The sequence below is a fragment of the Plecotus auritus genome (assembly GCF_963455305.1).
Source record: "Plecotus auritus genome assembly, chromosome: 3".
NCBI classification, from domain to species: Eukaryota; Metazoa; Chordata; class Mammalia; order Chiroptera; family Vespertilionidae; genus Plecotus; species Plecotus auritus.
Genome location: NC_137772.1, coordinates 186055736 through 186076705, shown reverse-complemented (window position 1 = coordinate 186076705; position 20970 = coordinate 186055736). Strand labels below are relative to the sequence as shown.

Sequence of the window (20970 nt, the reverse complement as noted above, 5' to 3'; positions counted from 1 at the left end):
AGAAAGCAGGCCTTCTACAGATGCCTTCTCAGTTTCGGTGGGAGGGGTAGGGTTGAGTAAACATGTGTTAGCACTAACTAAAAAATGCGTATCAGCATGATTACTGAGATTAACCTATGCAACTTTAGGACATGCTATACATTCAGCAGTTTTGAGGGAACTGCATTCCACTACTCTTTTCTAATTTAATGGTCAACACTAGGTTGAACACACACTGCTAAGAAATAAGGGTGAAATGTTGATATCGAGTACCATGGTAAAATGTAGTGCCTCAGAGGAAGAAGATGAAGACTGTAGGAGCTCAGGTCCTATAACAAACATCAGAGATCTTGTTGCTATTCTTATCATAGAAATTAAGATTAGTCCATATGCTTTGCAAATGAAATCTGTTCATTATCATAAAAATGGACATTTCCCCAACCCCCGACCCAGGTTTAATTCTTAGCTGAGTCACTAAAATCTATAAACCTCCCATAGACCTGATGACCAATGACAAGCCACAAAAAGTTGTGTCTAGCCAAGCAAAATACAATTTCTAAAAGATGGAATGTAGAAGAAAAACACTGGCTGTCATTTCATATGATTAGAATTTCTGCAATAGTAAGTGTTTCTTTAAAAAGAATTATTGCCCAGCCAGTGTGGCTCAATGGTTGCGTGCTGACCTATGAAACCCTGGTCAAGGTTCTATTCCTGGTTAGAGCACATGCCCGGGCTGCAGGCTCATCCCCAGTAGGGGGCGTGCAGGAGGCAGCTAATCCATGATTCTCTCTCATCAATGGTCAACACTGTTTCTATTGCTCTCTCCCTCTTCCTTCCGCTCTCTGAAACCAATAAAAAACATATTTAAAAAAATTTTAAAGAATTATTTAAAATATAGCTCACTTAGATATCCAGCCTCCAGTTCTATCTCAAAGATCTTTTACATTTACCACAGTATTCTATACATGGCACTCCTCTACCCCAGTATCACCTTCACCTCTTCAAGATTTAATTTTCAGAAATAGATCTATGCACATAAAAATGGTGAAAGAAAAAGTTAACTGAAGATTGTGATAAATACATTTGCATTTATGAGCCCAAACCCCTAGCACTTTCACTCTTTCAAGATACACAAGGAAAATTACAAAACAGTACTTTAGTGCTACACATTTCTTTTTTTAAAATATATTTTTATTGATTTCAGAGAGGTAGGGAGAGGGAGAGAGAGATAGAAACATCAATGATGAGAGAGAATCATTGATCGACTGCCTCCTGCATGCCCCCTACTGGGGATCGAGCCTGCAACCCGAGCATGAGCCCTTGACTGGAATCGAACCCAGCACCCTTCAGTCTGCAGGCCAACGCTCTATCCACTGAGCCAAACCAGCTAGGGCAGTGCAATACATTTCTTATATAAATAATTCTCCTTGACCTTCAGAAGTGCAAGTTAATACTTGTGATATATTTCTCTGCGGATCTCAACAACTTGAATTATGGAGATTCTGTTTTGAATCTATCCTTCTCCATTGCTATGCATGTTTCTGATATCTTAAGGAATAATCACTGAGATAAAGGCTCTATTTATAGGACTTCACCACAAAACTTTGATATTAATAAATATGGACAAGCCTAATATAACCAGAGCTCACCACACAGGTGGTAGGAATCCTATCTAATAAAAGAGTAATATGCAAATTGACCATCACTCTGCTACCCTCACAAGCCACGCCCACCAGCCAATCAGGAGCAAGTATGCAAATTAACCCAACCAAGATGGCTGCGGCCACAGAATGAGCAGGAGGCTTGGGTTTCCCTGACAATGAAGGAAGCCAAGCTTTCCGCACACCCTGGCCAGCCTAGGCCTCCACTCAAGGCTACAAAGTTTCAATTATAGAAGATAAATAAATCCCAGATACCAGGGCCTCCACTTGGGTCGCTGGGGGGCATGGCCGGCCTGCAAACCACCACAGGCCCCTTGCCCAGGCCGCCCCACACCCCAATGGAACCCCCACCCTGATCCAGGAGACCCTTCAGGGAAAACCAGCTGGCCCCCACCCATGCACCAGGCCTCTATCCTATCTAATAAAAGAGTAATATGCAATTGACCATTACTCCAACACACAAGATGGCTGCCCCCATGTGGACACAAACTGGCTGCCACAAGATGGCCAGCAGGAGAGGGCAGTTGGGAGAGACCAGGCCTGCAAGGAAGGGCAGTTGTGGGTGATCAGGCCAGCAGGGGAGGACAGTTGGGAGGGACCAGGCCTGCAAGAGAGAGCAGTTGCAGGGGGACCAGGCCTGCAGGGGAGGGCAATTAGGGGTGACCAGGCCTGCAGGGGAGGGCAGTTAGGGGTGACCAGGCCTGCAGGGGAGGGCAGTTAGGGGCAAACAGGCTGGCAGGGGAGCAGTTAGGCATCAATCAGGCTGGCAGGGGAGTGGTTAGGGGCAATCAGGAAGGCAGGCAGGTGAGCAGTTGGGAGCCAGCAGTCCTGGATTGTGAGAGGGATGTCCAACTGCCCGTTTAGGATTGGGCCTAAATGGGCAGTCGGACATCCCTTGAGGGGTCCCAGATTGGAGAGGGTTCAGGCTGGGCTAAGGGACACACACCCCTGTGCACGAATTTCGTGCACCGGGCCTCTAGTCTATTATAGAGACCTTAAAAATAATGCCTGAATCATTTAAGCCCTTATGGAAATTTTCTGATTTTACAAATCCTAATCCCTCTTGGTTAATTGTTTAAATTCAACTCTTATTGTTAACATTAAATTCCTGCCACTTAACACTAATCAAAAACTTGGTAGAGACAAGCAGTATTTACTGTTCCCAAGTAAATGTAATTAATCAAGTCCCAAGTAACACATCCATCTAGATAAAGCCAGTCCAGTTGTAACTGGACAACCAAGGGGTCCGGGCTGCCTGTCACTACTCAGCCAATTAAGCAGAGACAGGGTTGAATCATACATAAGTGTGTACAATACTGCTGGCATTATGGGAGAGCAGCAGGTCATCCACAAAAATCTGCTTTGCCTCTCCCCATAAACCAGCTCCTTATATTGGGCAGGACAAAGATTACGTGGAAAAGTAGGAATTATAAGTATGGGAAAGTAGGCAAGGTAGAATCATTATAGATTACAAAACATGTGGGCTGGGGGGGGCGGTCACAGAGGGTAGGTGACTCCAGGCACCCCAGGACCAGATTACAGGCAATAGGAGCTGGGGTTGTAACGAGTGGGTGGCTCCAGGACTAGATAGTTTCAGCCACGAGGTTTGTAAATCTTTCCATAATGACAGGCAGTTCTCGGGAAAGGAGGATGGACTGCACTGTGTGTCAGCCTCCATGTCCCAGGGCGTACATCTCTCAGCCTGGGTGTGCAACTCTCTGCACTGTCCCCTACAGACTCTTCCAATAGCTCACCAATATTTTCCCCTGGCTCCAATTTCCTCACATTGTTTAGTTCACCAGGTTTTACTATGTGCTTTATATAATATGATTATTATATCTTATTATAAGCTGCCTTGGATCCTTTTAAGAATAAGAGGACATAAATAAATTGAAAAATGAGTAAAAATGTGCTCCCCATTCTGAATCTTGCTCAAGATGGCTATTTTGAATTTAAAAAATGAATTTGCATATCAAACAAATGCAATGCTATTCTTGTGTTATAGAGGAGAAAATGAATTAAGTGAGTCACAAATTGCTTTTCAGCCTCTGAGACATTTCTGTGAAATTAAAAATGGATGATCAAGAGGTGAGAATGTGTTCAAAGTTCATGAACATAAGGCAGTCAGTAGCACAATAAAATAGTCAATCTTAGAAGTAAGGTGCCTTGTCTCCAGAATAAATCAGAGAATTTGGGTGGATAAGTGGAGAGATTCTTAGGTCAATTTTATTATAGATTTCTCAAAATATTGGACATTTCTATAGTTTTCTTTGTTACCTGTCCTACTTAAAAAACTGTATATTAAATTATAGATTAGTACTTTAAAAAAGTATTAAACGCGATTTTCACTGATTTATTCTTATAATTATCTTTTCCTCTATCATCAATTATTCCTAGATTTTATTAAGATTAAAGGGAGGAAAATTAAATTTGCTATAATATTTATATCTGTTTATGATTTTCAATGGTATAACATTGAAACAACTTTCACTATACAGAGAAATATGACAAAAAGATTTTCATAATAAATCACAATTTCCTTGTGATTCAATAATATTGTTTCGATATTTCCTATTAACTTAATTGAAACTAAAATAATTTTCCTGTATTTTAAGCCTCTCTTACTACATTTATAAGATAGAGTTTACTCCCTGATCTGATTTACATCTGATTCCTCAATTTTTCTCTCAACAAACTCTTAAAGTTTCAACTTAATTGACCCTTCCAGATTTATCTCATATTTCAGGACTTCTCCACATACATCCCAGACTCTGGACAAAATGGGACTGGCCACATTCCCAGACATTCTGAACTTTCTCCATTTCACAATTTTACTAATGATGTTTCAATATAAAATGTAGTCTCTATTAGAGCAGACAGATAAATGAAACTATTTAAATATATATAATATTTATAAGGCTAACATTTAGTGAGTGATTACCATGTGTTCAAAACTGTGTTAATTCATTTACATAAATATATCATGAGCACAATTATGCGTACTAATACATAGAGGCTGTTACCCTGATGGTACAGATGCGGAAACTAGGTCTTAGGGAAGCTAAGTATCTTCTCTAAAACAACTCAACTCCTAAGTGGTGGAGTCACAATCCAAACTCCAACTCTCTCTGAATCCAAGGAGCAAGCTGTTAACCACACATTCTAGGCTTCATCTATTCCAAATTCTAACTTGGGTTATAGTTATTTGAGAGTAAGTTTTATATCTCCCTGGTAAACTTTACACTTCTTGAAGAAAGCTAACTTTTGCATTTCTGAACACCCTCCACCCCTAACAAACGCAAACACAGTTTTAAGCACAATGTTTGTGGAAGTGATATAAGTAAAGGCAAAGAATTCTAAAGTAAAATGTCAATTTCAAGCCTTGTGACATGTCTTAAATCCCTGGAGGGAGCACCCCTCCCCTGCCCTGAAGCACTGCCTATGTTAAACTTAAATGTGCACTATTTTGCCTGTAGGTAAATTGCCAGGAAGCAGATTTGCAGAAAGAGCCAGCGTGTGGTGGGTCCTCTCCTGTGCAGCTCTGCCTGATCCCAGGTGGACATGGCTCACCATCCTGCACCTTGCTCTTAATGCTGTGTGGAAAGTGTTGTGGCTTGTGAACATATTGGAACTAATGTTAATTTTTCAAAAATTATACATCCCCCAGAGACTGTAAAATTAGATAAACTTTTTTAAAGGAACATATTTGTTGGGAGATTTCTTCTATTCCCAGTTAACATTGTCAGTAGTCAGGCTGAGAAAGATGTATTTAAATTAAAGGAAGTTATTTAAACATACCAGAGCCAGAGGTATTAATAAATCTGATACCCAGAATAAAACATGACAAAAAAGATTTTTTTAATATAAAAGAACCAATATAATCCAATAATACTGCAAATGTATGAATGAACCTCATTGAAGAGGGTGGAGAGAAAAGGTATTGACCTAAGTAACTTTGAAAATTGGGGTTCTGTAAGACTGAAGGCAAAAGTGCTGTTCTTTGGTTGGTAAAGTTGTGTCCCACAGGACAATACATATAGGATACAGGTTAACAATTCTGAATTTGCTATTAATGTACACTGGAATAGCACAAGTAAGTAAATGAATGGCAGGTAGTTGCAACAGATTTCTCACTGATGGAGAGTTTACAGATAAGCAAGGGAAGGAAGCTAGATGTATTAACAGATTAGAGACACTAATATGAATCATATTTAGCTTAATATAAAAACAGATGGTTATACTATCTGAATGATATTTATACATATACTAGAGGCCCAGTGCATGAAAATTCATGCACTGAAAGTGTGGGGGGGGTCCCCTCAGCCCAGCCTGCCCCCTCTCACAGTTCGGGAGTCCTCAGGGGTGGGAGGTGACCCAGAGATCAGGGGAAGGCAACACCCCATCACACCTCTGCTGCTGCCACTGCCAGCAGCACAAGCCTCGGCCGGCCCTGGTTACCTGAGCCTCAGGTGTCTGGGCAGCCGCCATCCGAGGCTTGCCTGCACTTCAGGCCGGCCCTGGGTGGCTGGGGGCTGAGGGGACTGGGGGACTCCGGAGGCAGGTGCACGAGCAGCCAGGCCCACCTGGGGACAGGACCAGCCTTGCCATGCACCTGCCACCCCAGTGGGGCTGAGGGAACTGTGTGCCGCCATCTTGTGGCTGTGGGTGCTGCCATCTTTGGGGGCAGGGCAGTCAATTAGCATATTCCCTAATTATTGGCTGTGGGTGCTGCCATTTGGGGGCGGGGTGGTCAATTAGCATATTCCCTAATTATTGGCTGTGGGTGCGCCATATTTGGGGGTGGGGTGGTCAATTAGCATATTCCCTCCTTATTGGCTGTGGGTGCCGCCATGTTTGTGATGGCGTGAGGGTCAATTAGCATATTCCCTCTTTATTAGATAGGACTATAGACTCTTTATAGATACATACAGTTGCCCCCAAAAAATGTATATACACTTTACCAGCTGATAGCTCAATTTAAAAAATGAAATATATTTTAATAAACACTGCCTTTATAATTATTCAAAATGTGAGTATAGCCCTAGCTGGTTTGGATCAATGGATAGAGCATCAGCCTGTGGACTGAAGGGTCCCAAGTTCAATTCTGGTCAAGGGCATATGCCTGAGTTGTGGGCTTGATCCCCAGTAGGGGGCATGCAGGAGGCAACCAATCAATGATTCTCTCTCATCATTGATGTTTCTATTTCTCTCTCCCTCTCCCTTCCTCTCTGAAATCAATAAAAAATATACATATATTTTTTAAAAAGTGTGTGTATATATTTTTTGGGACACTATTTATATGCATATGGATATGCATATATATGTTAGTATATATACATATAGGTTCTTGCTCTGTCAGTGAGAGAGATTAGAAGCAATGTCATCCCAGTAGCAATGAGCATACCTAGGACCCAACTCTTGATTTCTAATACCATTATGCAATAAAAGAAATCAGGCCTTCTTGGAGACATGGTTAATCCTAGGACTGGGGCAGAAAAATAAACCTGGAGGACGATCTTGGTACCAGAAAATAATGAAGTGTTTTTTTTTTAAAATGTACAACAACAAGAAACCCACAAAGATTGTGTTATATGGAACAGAGGAGACAACTGAAAGAGTTCCTAATGGCCAAAGTGGGACAATTTGAGCAACAAAGTAAAGTTATAATGCAAAGTTGTGTTATAACTCAAAGGATAAAATAAATGTCAACAACATAAATAAATGATTGGATAACAAAATAAATGGAAAGAAGAGAAAAAATTCCAATGCAGAAGAATGCCACATAATTTATGTAGATATTCTGCCCTTAAAGAGGAGTCTAACTCCCACTCCTTAGTGTAGGCTGTGCACAGTGACTTCTTTCCAAGGAGTACAGTGTAGAAAGGGGATAAAAGAGTAGCTTTATAGTAGAGAAACCTGGCAGCCACTACCTCAGTCAAATGACCAAGGTTAACATCAACAGTGGTAACTCATGCTGCTAGTGTAATCTGACATGACAACAATGGCACTTTACCTCTGCGGTTTTCCTCTCAAAAGTCCACATCCAAAGCCTAACCGTAAAAAACACACACATCAGCCAAGAGGTGCCTAAGGGCCCATAAGACAACTAAATGTAATATGGTATCCTGGATGGAATCATAAAACAGTAAAAGGACACTAGGTAAAAATTAAGGAAATCTGAATATGTTATGGACTTTTGGTAATAATAATATATCCTACTAGAGGCCCAGTGCATGAAATTCATGCACTGGGGTGGTGGGAAGCCTCAGCCCGGCCTGTGCCTTCTCGCAGTCTGGGAACCCTCGGGGGATGTCCAACTAACAGCTTAGGCCCGTATGGGGAGCGGGCCTAAGCCAGCAGTCACACATTCTTAGTGCTGCCATGGAGGCGAAAGAGGCTCCCACTACCACCACTGTGCTCACCAGCCATGAGCCTGACTCAGGGCTTCTGGTTGAACTGCACACCCCTGTGGGAGCACACTGACCACCAGGGGCCAGCTCCTGCGTTGAGCGTCTGCCCCTGGTGGTCAGTGCGTGTCACAGCAATCAGTCATTCCACAGTTCAGTCGATTTGCATATTAGCCTTTTATTATATAGGTTTGGCTATAAAAATGGCTGGTGAGATTTAAAATACATGTAGAATTAAAATATCTGACAATAGCAACATAGTAGTTGGGAATTTGGCAAATGCATTATCCGGGGCAGGGGGTAGAGTATACAATTATCAATGGTTGTATTATTTACCCAATAATAATAAAAAGAACATTTTATTATGGTGAAATACTTATCATTTTCCATTAAAAAAACTACCTGCTAAGAACTATATATTTTTTATAGCTAAGACTAATATGACCTCTTTAAAAAGAATGTCAGTACATGGTCCCTAGATATAAAGAAGTCCTGGTCTTGGAAGTCTAAGCAACAAGTGTTGCTTTAATATCCCTTAATACTTACAATAACAAGCTTACAAAACATAGAATGCATTGCCTAAACAACCTTCCCTTTAAAAATAAAACACTCAAAGAAGCAGCATTTTAGGTTTCCAGTTCTGCTTCTGATTTTCTAAATTTCAACTTATAAACAACTTTAAGAGAAAGTAGGGAAACTGGGGTGCACTTGTGTACTGCTCCTCCCATGAACAGAATGGAAATCTTAAATTCTCACCTGCAACATGGCTGCCATATCATATCACAAAGCTGGCACCAGTTAATGGAAGCAAGACATTGAAATGAGATTTTCTTTTTAACGTTTCATAGAACACAGGGATTTGTGTGTTCCCCTCCCCCGAGGGGTGTAAGGATTGAATGTAATATTTCAATCATACCCGAAAGAACATGAGTTAATATGTCACAGATACTTAATCCACTCATTCAGAAATAGTAATGCAAATGTTTAAATATTTATGCTTTGTAGGCAAAACATGGCACCTTGAATTATGGTATTGTGCTCTCTTATGTCACTGACTTACAATTCATTTCAGATCAGGTAACCAGAAAATCACTGTATTCAACAGGGGAGCACAAGCAAAAGTCTTTATGCTCACAATCCTTTCATTTTTATTTACACACAAGCACAAGCCTTATTTGCCTCCTGAATAAAATTAAAATATCCATCAAAGTCAATGATTAAGGAAGAGATTAATGCTGTGCCTTTAATTGATTGATCTGATTATAATTTCCCATCATGTGTAAAATTCAAAGGCTCCTGTGAGAAGAGTGATTCTATAGTAATATCCTGATATTCCCAGACATAATGAATACCTTCAATATAAACTTTCCACTTCAATCATAATGCAAGTTGTATGTTGGTTTTCAACCAACCTGTCTTTTAATGCTTGTTTTGAGCACATGAATAAGGTCAGAGAGGAATCAAATTATTTGGAATGCTTTTTACTCATTTAGTGTTCTTCTTTCCCCTATCACTACCCCCAGGCTACTGAAGCAGAAAATCAGGTTCAGACAAAAGCTTAGACCTATCAGAGTGAATTTCAGAGTTAGGAAGGGAGCTCAGGAGCCATGCATGACTTGACAGAGGAATCTGTCCTGTTCTGCCTGGTGGTAGCTTGGAAGTGTGCAGGATGTCAGACACAGGGAGAAGAGTTCATTATCTCCTACTTCCAACCCCTGTGGCCCAATCCAACTCTTGTCTCTTCAGAGATACATTTCCTCTTTTATCTCTTCACTAATCTAAATAATCCAATAGCATTGGGTGACATTTTCAAACCATATATTGTCATCAACTACCCCTGGATATAAAACACTGATGAGGACACATCACCTCTCTGGTATCCTCCCCAATAATGCCTAATCAAATCTAATCATGGAAAAATAAGGCAAACAAAAATTGAAAGGCATTAGCCAAAAATAACTGGCCAATAGTCTTCAAAAGTGTGGAGGCCCTGAAAGACAAGGAAAGACTAAAGCACTGTCACAGACTGGAGGATAATATAAAGATATAATGACTTTTTCCTATTAAGACTTTTTTCAAAATTAGATTTTCAGACTTTTGAGGCGATTGTGCAGTTCTGGGTAAAATGTTACCCAAGTGAATTATTTATAAAGTTGCAATAAACTGCAAACTTTGGTGAACAAATCTTGATGTCATTTCCTAGAGGGTTGTTTAGTTGACACTGGGCTCTCATTGGCTCAGTTGCCAATTCACCTCCAAAGGCAGTCCAGCTGCTGAAGAGAGGCAAAGCATGGGAAGGAGAGATCTAGTCAAGATGTCTCTCTGAGCCCCTAGTGCCTCCCCCAGCCATCAGATGGGTGATAAGAGGTTAGGCTGTGACAAAAGAAGGTTGAAGAGATTTTCTAAATTTATGTTTGGTAATAATAATATATCCATATTGGCTATAAAACTGGCTGGTGAGATTTAAAATACATGTAGAATTAAAATATCTGACAATAGCAACATAGTAGTTGGGAATTTGGCAAATGCATTATCTGGGGCAGGGGTAGAGTAAACAATTATCTCTACCAGAAGAATGCCACATAATTTATGTAGATACTAGAGGCCCGATGCACGAAGATTTGTGCAAGAATGGGCTTTCCTTCCCCTGGCTGCCAGCACTGCCTTTGCTCCGGCCCGGAGCCGCCTTTCCGCCTTCCCACGCTGCCCAGAGGCCCAGAGCGGCTGGGGCGATGCTGTATGCCTGTGACATCACCATGGCGACACACAAGCATCCCCACCTCAGCCACTTGGCAGTTGTGTATGCAAATTAACCCACCATCTTTGTTGGGTTAATTTGCATACTCACTCCTGATTGGCTGGTGGGCATCGCAAAGGTACGGTCAATTTGCATCTTTCTCTTTTATTAGTGTAGATTATGCCCTTAAAGAGGAGTCTAACTTCCACTCCTTAGTGTAGGCCGTGCACAGTGACTCCTTTCCAAGGAGTATAGCGTAGAAAGGGGGTAAAAGAGTAGCTTTATAGTGGAGAAACATGGCAGCCACTACCTCAGTGAAATGATCAAGGTTAACATCAACAGTGGTAACTCATGTTGCTAGTGTGATCTGACATGATAAAAATGGCACTTTCCCTCTGTGGTGGTGCCAGACTCAGGAGGTGGCAAAGGCTGAGTTGCATAGTTCTAAATCAAGGACCATTTTTCCCTTGCATACTGGTACCACCATTCCTATGCAGAGCCCTCCTTCCACATGGCTAAATCTTGGTCTTTGTTAGCCTGGTGAACTCTTCTGTCCTCACCCTGAAAATTCCCTGAGACCCCACTCTACCACAAAGGTATACAAGCCCCTGGCAGGTGGGGGCTGGTGTTGGTATACCCTGACACTTTCGATGAACCCAGAACTGGTGCCGAGTTTGAAACTGTACCAACCTGGTAAATACCACTGGTGCTTACCTGGTGACTCACTAAGAAGCCACCTCCCCCTAATCAAGTGCTGCCAGAGCCTCTTTCTGTGACTGGGCTAATAGGCAGTCAGCAGGCAGAGGTAGATGTTGGGCTGTCTTGGGCCTTTTGCTGGCCTGTTCCTGGGCTCGGGGCTGGTAAAAGCTAGGCTTGGTCTGCAGCTTAGCCCCTCCCATGTGCACCCAGACCCAGCAGAGACAACCACAAACTGTGAATCACTTTATAGCCTGAAACAGGTAACCCAGGGCTCATCACACAGGCAGTGCCTGACATCCACCTGCACTGGAATCCCTCCCAAGAGGCCAGGAACAACAAACCCAGTGGATGACTTCAGACCACATCAGAGCATGACCCAATTAGCTGCACAAACAGTGCACTCAAAGGGAGATCTCAGCAGGCACCAGACCCTGCTGGGCGAATTCTGCTTCATAGATTCAGCTCCCACACACCACCTCATATACTGTGGTCTGAGTCAATCCTCATAGCCAGCCTGAGAGTTAACACCACTCACAGATAGGCTAACAGCAGTCAAAATTCAACTATAACAGGAGAACTCACATAACCCACACAACAGACATTCCAGGAGCACCTAGTGCAGGTGATCAGAGAGACTGCACCATCAAGTCCCATAAGACACCTACTACATAAGGCCACCATACCCAGACTGGAAGACATAGCTGATTTACCTAATAAACAGAAACAAACACAGAGAAGCAGCCAAAACGGGGAGACAAAGAAACAAGCCACAAATGAAAGAACAGAAGAAATCCCCAGAAAAAGATCTAAATGAAATGAAAGCAAGCCATCTATCAGATACAGAGTTCAAAACAATGGTTATAAGAATGCTCAAGGAACTTAGAAGAAGAATGAATAAACTTAGTGAGAACTTAAACAAAGAGACAGTAAGCATTTAAAAAAGGACATAGAAACCAAAAAAAAAAAAAATCTGTAAGAAATTAAGAATAGAAAATCTAAAATGAAAGATACACCAGAAGGAATCAACAGTAGGTTACATGAAACAAATGAATGAATCAGAGATTTGGAAAACATGGTAGTAAAAAGACCAGCAAAAAGGAAAAAAAAAATTAAATGAGGAGATTTAAGAGACCTTTGGAACAATATCAAGCATAACACATCCACATCATATGGGTACCAAAAAAAGAGACAGAGAGAGAGCAAAAGATTGAGACTTTTCTTGAAGAAATAGTGACTAAAATCTTCCCTAAGCTGGTGAAAGAAAAAGACACACGATTTCAGGAAATGCAAAGAATCCCAAGTAAGTTGAACCCAAAGAGGTGGACACCAAGTCGCATCATAATAAAAAATGGCAAGGCTTAAAGACAAAGAGAATTTTAAAAGCAGCAAGAGAAAGACAGTTACCTACAAGGGAGCCCCATAAAACTGTCAGCTGATTTCTCAAAAGAAACATTTCAGGCCAGAAGGGATTGGAATGAAACATTGAAAGTATTTAAAAGCAAGGACCTACAACCAAGATTATTTTACCCAGCAAGGCTATCATTTAGATTTGAAGGAGAAATAAAGAGCTTTCCAGGCAAGAAAAAGCTAAATGGGTTCATTACCACCAAACAAGCATTATGTGAAATTTTATAGGGACTTCTTTAAGACGAAGAAAACAAATAACAAAATAAAACAGGAACATAGTTATAAAGAATAAAATGGCTCTAAATACAGACCTCTCAATAATCGATTTAAATGCAAATGGCTTAAATGTTTCAATCAAAAGACATAGAGTAGCTCAACCATATATATGCTGTCTATTCTCATTAAAAGTAGAATCTTGGTTGCCCTCAAACAAATCGCCTACCTCCCTAGCAGGCCTCCACTTGAGTTACTGTAGAATGTTGGGTTCCAAGAGTTATAGATTTTAATACTAAATTATGTCTACAGACTAAATAAAAGACTAAGATTTTCAGATATCTTGTTATTTTTTTATGCCAAAGAGTTAACCCTAATTCAGCAATGGTGGCACTAGAGATATAAAATTATTTATTTTGGAAGGTGGACTTATAACCCCCATCTTTTCTCATACAGATTTATAAAACCTCAGCTCCACCCTTTTGCCCTTATTTCAGAGCTCACCAGAATATTTTGTTCTGTTCTTCACTCCATCATATATTTCCTTCTATTTTTATAAATAAATTCTATGACTTTATAAATTCTCTTTCTTCCATTTCTATGATTCAAACTTTCTTTAATTTTGATTTCTATTCCCTTTCCCTAAGCTCCATTGCAAAATTATTTTCTGTTGCTTTGTTGATCTCTTTATTCTTCCAGTATCTTACTATCATCTTCTTCTTATGATTATCTTATTATTCCCATTATATTGTTATAAAATAATTACACTATTGCAAAAACTCATTTTAACTTTGTAATAAGTATTTATACTCTTTTTATAAATGCCCATATTTATTCCATCTTTTAAGCTAGTGGAAACTGTACATAATTTAAAATTAACTTTAAGAAAATCAGCATCATTTCATTGTCTATTTCTTACTGATGGAAGAGGTGGCAGTTGACAGGATATGGTGGATGAAAGCAAGGGAGGGATCACTATGATTATAATTTTTCAAGTCTGCAAGTTTGGGATTATGGTAATGCCTAGAGATTAGGATTCAAGTTGTGTGAATCAGTAGATTAAATACCGATATAAAAATTTAGAAACAGCCTGGCCAGTGTGATTCAGTGGTTGAGAATTGACCTATGAACCAGGAGGTCACTGTTCTATTCTCGGTCTATTCTCGGTCAGAGCACATGCCCAGGTTGTAGGCTCGATCTCCAGCATGGGGTGTGCAAGAGGCAGCCGATCAATGATTCTCTCTCATCATTGATGTTTCTATTTCTCCCTCTCCCTTCATCTCTAAAATCAATAAATATATATATATTTTTAAATTTTAGAAACGTCTGTCTATTCTCACAGTGATGTGTAGCCTCTGTTCAGAATCTCTATGTGCCCTCCTACTACTCCAGCTTCCAAGGAAGTTTTCCTGGACTCTCCAGGCCACCCCACAACATAGCAATTAAAAGGTTACCTTGGCAAAGAAAAGGGCTTCCAGTACTCTACCTCTCATCTACTTTGATGGTTGATAAAAATTTTGAATATCACCCCTGATATTCTCAGAGTGAAATAAAATCTATGAGGAAAGGCAAATTTAGTGCTGAAATTGATGATTAATTCAAAATTGGAAATAATTACTCAGCCTCCTTCTTATAAAATAAAAAGCTAACTGTAAAGGTCCTTTCCATCACTGAGGACTCTAATATTGTAGCAAAATTAGAAATTAATTTACATTCCAATTTGACTGATGACATTCTAATGGAGTCAAATAAATAGTAAGGTGATCAAAAATCAAAATGTATACTATTTGTTGACGTGAATTAGATAATTCCACTGAGGAGTTGGTGAAAGTCATCAGTATTTAAATATGGAATAAAGCAGAAAATGTAATCTGTATGACAGACATATGATCTTAATATAAAATCTAAGATGTCTGCAAATGGTGAAAAAAAGAGACAAAAATGACAGCTGAATTAATTACTCACTGCCTGAAATTTCTCTAGAGAAATAAAAGCTCTCATATTATTCAAGATAATTTCATAGTTTCAAGTAAAGGGTGGAAAGGAGGAGATCTAAAAGCACTGATGGAGAATTGAGTGCTCATTAGAGAGATGACAGTTATTTCAAATACTCTCTTCTATAGCATTGAAATAACACAGCAAGAAGCTACTACATTAAAGGCACTGCTCTGTGAGAAATAACAAAACAAAACACGGTCCTTAACATCAGCAGTTTACAGTTTCATATGAGAGATAAATCAGAAACAAATCATTTCAACCTAAGTCATAATGTGTTAGACATGCTAATAAACATTCCTAAATGGTAAGCACAACACACAGGAGAATGGAATTAAATGAATTTAGATGCATAAGGAAAGCTTTCTGACAATTGATAGCATTCAATTGGGCCTGAACAGAAAACTAATGGGCAAAAATGAACACAGAACAGCTTTCAAAGTGTCGAGGTTACCTAAGCAAGTTTTTGGTGATAGAAAAGCACATGGCCAATCCTGAAACATCCCCAAACATATCCTGCAAATATCTTTTAGTAAAGGTCAGTGTTTATATAATTTTCTTTTTATTGAAAATTAGAACAAGCTTTTTCCCCCCTTTAAATAGAGATCTGATAGAATCCAAAATCACTCCAGGTGAATGGAAGAATATAACAAAACATATTAAGAAAAATTAAAAATATTATTATATGAAGATTGGAGTTTTTCATTAAGTCGCATCACCTGGCAAACACTTTAGTACATAATAAATGCTCAATAACAATTTTTTCCAAAAGTGATAAAAAACATTACTTAAGCCCTAGCCAGTTTGGCTCAGTGGATAGAGCGTCAGCCTGTGGACCAAAGGGTCCCAGGTTCGATTCCAGCCAAGGGCATGTACCTAGGTTGCAGGCTCCTCCCCGGCCCAGGCCCTGGCCAGAGCTTGTGCAGGAGACAACCAATTGGAGACAACCAATTGATGTGTTTCTCTCATATTGATGTTCTCTGTCTTCCCCTCTTTCTTCCACTCTCCCTAAAAATCAATGGAAAAATATCCTCGGGTGAGGATTAACAAAAACAAACAAAAAAAATTACTTAAAAATTTAATAGGTGGAAGAAAAAATAGTATGTCAATAAGTAACATGTACATTATGAAATTCCATTTATTAACATTTTTTAACTCTCAAAGAAGTGATCGGTAGTGGAACAAGGAAAGAGGCCAAATTTTGTCTACTGAATATGCTTTTAGGACACAGAGTTAACTGCAAGCAAATAGAGGGCTATTGTTAGGAAAGGGTTAATTAGAATAAGTGAAGACATTTAAAATAAATTAAAAAATATAAAAGGTTTACACATGCTCCTCCTGAATGAGTTATCATGTCTTAGACAACTTACAAGTAATCACTTATTTTATACCATGATGATGCATAATCACAGGAACAAAACATCAAATGCATTTATCAAATGTTATCTTCAAAGGTAACTAAAAGCTGATAGCATCCATAGACATTTCACAGATAAATGAGGTTTGCACTTATAATAAGTATCACTATTTAAAATGACTAGATTCGATAAAATACAAAGTGATAATAGACATCAGAAGAGGTTCACTGGCTGAGCCCTTTCTTCAAATCATTTTCTGGGAGACAGTGATCCACTTGGTGGCCCATTTACAATCAGTCCCACATTAAAGTCACATGGTTTTAATGCAGAGTTGTTCCACTAATGCTACCTGAATTTTAATTTAAGCTACACAAAGCCAGCTGAAGCAACTTCAATCAAGTGAAGCTTTTTAAGGATACCTCCACTGATTGCTTTGTAACCAAGACTAGTCAGTTTCTCAGCACTTCAGGTTTTCAATTGTTAAAATGAGATTTAAATATTCATTTTGCACATTCCTTGAAGAAATGGTGGGGACTATAGGGATGATTTAAGCAAAGTGGTTTAACTTGTGGAAAATTAAGTACATTTAAACTGATTATTCATATCAAGGTCAAGTAATGCCTCTGCACTCCAAGCCATTGTTAATTGTTGAAATAAAAAAGGACAAATGACTACATTTCTTCTATTCTAGAGGAACTCAAGGCAAAGAACCTAATTTCATGTCAACTGGCTATTTGCTCAACAGCATTACCACATTTTAGTAGGCCTCATAGATACACGAGACGTTTGCTTTAGAAATAATTTCAAGTTGATGAATTGAGTCAAACACACCAACAGAATTGTGACTCAAGATCACATCACTTCTGAAAGTCTGTGAATATCATCATCTGAAGTACCTAGCTAGTAAAAGAAAATGTGATTGTAAGCAAGTAACACTGTCAAGCATTTTCCACTTGAATCTTTGAACAAAATATTCTCTCTAGATAAAAGACCACATTATTTTTTGGTTTCTTTTTTTTTAATTTATACACAAAATAATACAGATATCTGAACAGTTTTTCCACGTTTTATAAGAGGACAATTCTAAACTTCTGTTACATGCTGGGAAAACATTTCATCTGATATGAAGTTACTTAGGATGTAGACTGTATACTTCATTAAAGTCTACATGATGTTGTCCAACATGGTAGCCACCAACCATATGTTGATATAGGTTGGTTACTTGAAATGTAGTTAGTCTGAATTGAAATGTGCTGTAAGCATAAAATACATAGCAGATTTCAAAACTTAGTATAAAAAATGTAAACATTTCTTGCCCTGCTGGTGTGGCTCGGTGACTGAGTGTCAACCCCTGAACCAAGAGGTCACCTGTTCGATTCCAGGTCAGGGCACATGCCCAGGTTGCTGGCTAGATTCCTGATGAGGGGCGTGCAGGAAGTGGCCAATCAATGTTTCTATCTCTCTATCCTTCTCCCTTCCTCTCTCTCTCAAATCAATAAAATATTTTTAAACTGTAAAATGTATCAATAATTTTTATATTGACCCTATATTAAAATAATATTTTAAACATATAGGATTAAATAAAATATATCATTACATTAATTTCACTGGCGTATTTTTACTTTTTAACCTTGCCTCGAGAAAATTTAAAATTACTTATGTGACTCACCTTACATTTCTATTGGAAAATGCTGGTCTATACTGTTAAAAAAAAAAAAAAAATCCACTGGCCCTAACTGGTTTGGCTCAGTGGATAGAGCATCAGCCTGCGGACTCAAGGGTCCCAGGTTCGGTTCCAGTCAAGAGCATGTACCTTGGTTGCGGACACATACCCAATAGGGAGTGTGCAGGAGGCAGCTGATCGATGTTTCTCTCTCATCGATGTTTCTAACTCTCTGTCCCTCTCCCTTCCTCTCTGTAAAAAATCAATAAAATATATTTTTTAAAAAATCCACTGAACAAATAATCTTTTCTAAAAAGAGTGATATGTGCACAGGATTTTTGACAAATATTAAAGGTGATGGGGAGAAAACATAAAGAATAGGAAACAATCTCTGCTGATAATTATATTCATTATAAAATATAATGGTTATCATATATTCACTCTGACTTAAGAGAAGAACTTGGGAAATTATGTCAGATAAACAAAAATGCATGGAAAAGGTATAATAACCCTGTGTTATTATATCACACAGAACCACAAGCCAGAATATCAACTTGTGTAACAGTCTATACAGTGACTATGACTATTATTACTGCATTATAAAACTAATATATGGATTTTAGGTTTTATACATAATTTTTATTGGAGACTAATATGCTTTTATGATTTCATATATATTATTTAGTTGAGTTTTCAAGAATTATTTAATCATGATTTTAATTTTACCTTTTCTATTTCACCCACAAACTAATAATTTTGCTAACTTTGAAAAATGCTACTTTAGTGCACATGAATTATATAAAATTATACACTGAAATTTTTCATACAAAATGTAAAGCTATATTTTGGATTAAAGAAAGATAATTTTACCCCAACACTGAGACGCTATTAACACTTGTAAAAACACAAAACCTTCCTCTAAATATTCTACTAATCATAATTCATTTCCAAGAAATGTTTAAAGTACCCCTAACAACCTCTCCATCCTAATTTCACTCCCTTTGTTATCAATAAGTCTTTAACTACCCAGATTTCTTTTGAATGTGCTGTTATGGGTGGTATGTAGAAGTGAAATTTAAAAATTAATCAACACCATATCCACCAATGCCAACCTTTCCCCAAAGAGTTGATGATACAATGACAACATGAGTTTACACAATAAATCTAAATATTTAATTTGTTTCTAAATCCATGTCTCAAAAAGTAAATCATTTTTGTTGAAAAAATTTTTCCCAATATAAAGATCCTCTTTTAAGTACATTTCATAAATGACCTCTTTCTCTATCTCTATTTTTTCCCTATCTCTCTTTCACTTGCTCTTGATCTCATTTTAGCTGTCATTCTCCTATCTAAATCACCTGTTTTATACATTTTACTGGCCCATTTGATGTCTATTAAGTTTCTTTCAAAATATGTAATACTTCTCTACCCAACTTCCTGTTACGTAAGACTTGCTTCCTAGGAATGTTTCATCCATTTTTCCAGATAATATAAAATGTCAGATAACATACTTATGTTAAAAGCTTTCTTAAATAGCCCTTGGATTCCTCTAATTACCACATTATCAATTACCAAAGACTCATAGAGTAAGACCAATGTCTAGGTTGAAGGCTTTTATTTAAGTGCCAGAATTTTTAACTACAATGTTATAGAAATATATAGTATATTAATTATGAGTGCACCACTGGAAGCATACTGGAGAGTTCAGGTCCTGGCTCCACCATTTACTAGTTGTGTGATTTAGGCATATTGCTTCTTTGCCTTGGTTTCTTCATCTATAAAATGGTATTGATACGGGGTGGGTGGGGCAAAAGTAGCTTTACAGTTGTAAGCGAAACAGAGTTTATACTTGTATTATTATTTATTAATTATTGTAAACCTACTTTTACCTCACCCTTTATAGTATTTATCCCTTATTATGAAAATTAAATGGGAAATAAAATAAAAAATGCTTAAAGAAATCTGGCACATTAGAAACAGTCAATAAGTCATATCCTGTATAGAAATGCTCAAAACTCCAACATCAAAAGAAAAGATAACTGAATTTCAAGGTAATTCTAACTTTCAAAGCTATTTTAAAATTTTGTGGCTCAGACGTAGGCTGAAGACAACAGGAGAATAATAAAAACTCACCCTTCAAAGCAAGACAATAAAATATCTACAATTTGTAAATTTGGATTGAATTGTCATGGATACACAAGAAATCTGAATTTATACCTCTAGTTTATAAGTTATTAAATTAAAATTTCCCCAAAATACTAGGAAAAGCCACAGCTTTTGCCCATTCTCAATTAAAATGTATTTGATCTATTATAAAACTTTATATGACGTACCCTATATTTATATCATCTGGATATATGATAGAAGGCAGAATGCCTACTTTACTCAGATTGGCATTTTACTCAGATTGGCATTGTTTCTTTTCCTATTTATTCTGAGGAGCAAAACTCATTTTCTCAGTGAATAAGGTTTAGTGAAGCAATCAGGCATCAGTCCCTACAGAAAAACATTAGGTCATCTTATGAGATTTCTTCAGAATGCAAGTAGAATTTGTGTAAAGAAACTCTAAATAAACAAATAATTAAATGAGTAATCTGACAGAAATGCAAAGATCAGTGATACAGCATTGATCATCTCTAAGTATAAATGTCAAAAAATGTTAGGCCACTTTAGCACAATCATGTTTGGGTTATAATTTGAAGCCTGAAATCACTGAGTCTTATATAACTGTTTTATAATCTCTACCTCTCTTTCCATCCTCCCTTATCACTTCTTAGAAAGGAGAAAATAACAATTGGGTTAAATTCCAGGACACCTAATGCACCATATGTGTGAGTGTATGTGTAAATGG

The 20970-nt window shown here is 38.2% G+C and overlaps 1 protein-coding gene across 1 annotated transcript in view; it reads right to left on the bottom strand.

The window, feature by feature from the left end:
* The window catches only part of CPNE8 (copine 8), a 197285-nt gene that overhangs the window by 63824 nt on the left and 112491 nt on the right, over positions 1-20970 (bottom strand). The window lies entirely within an intron of this gene.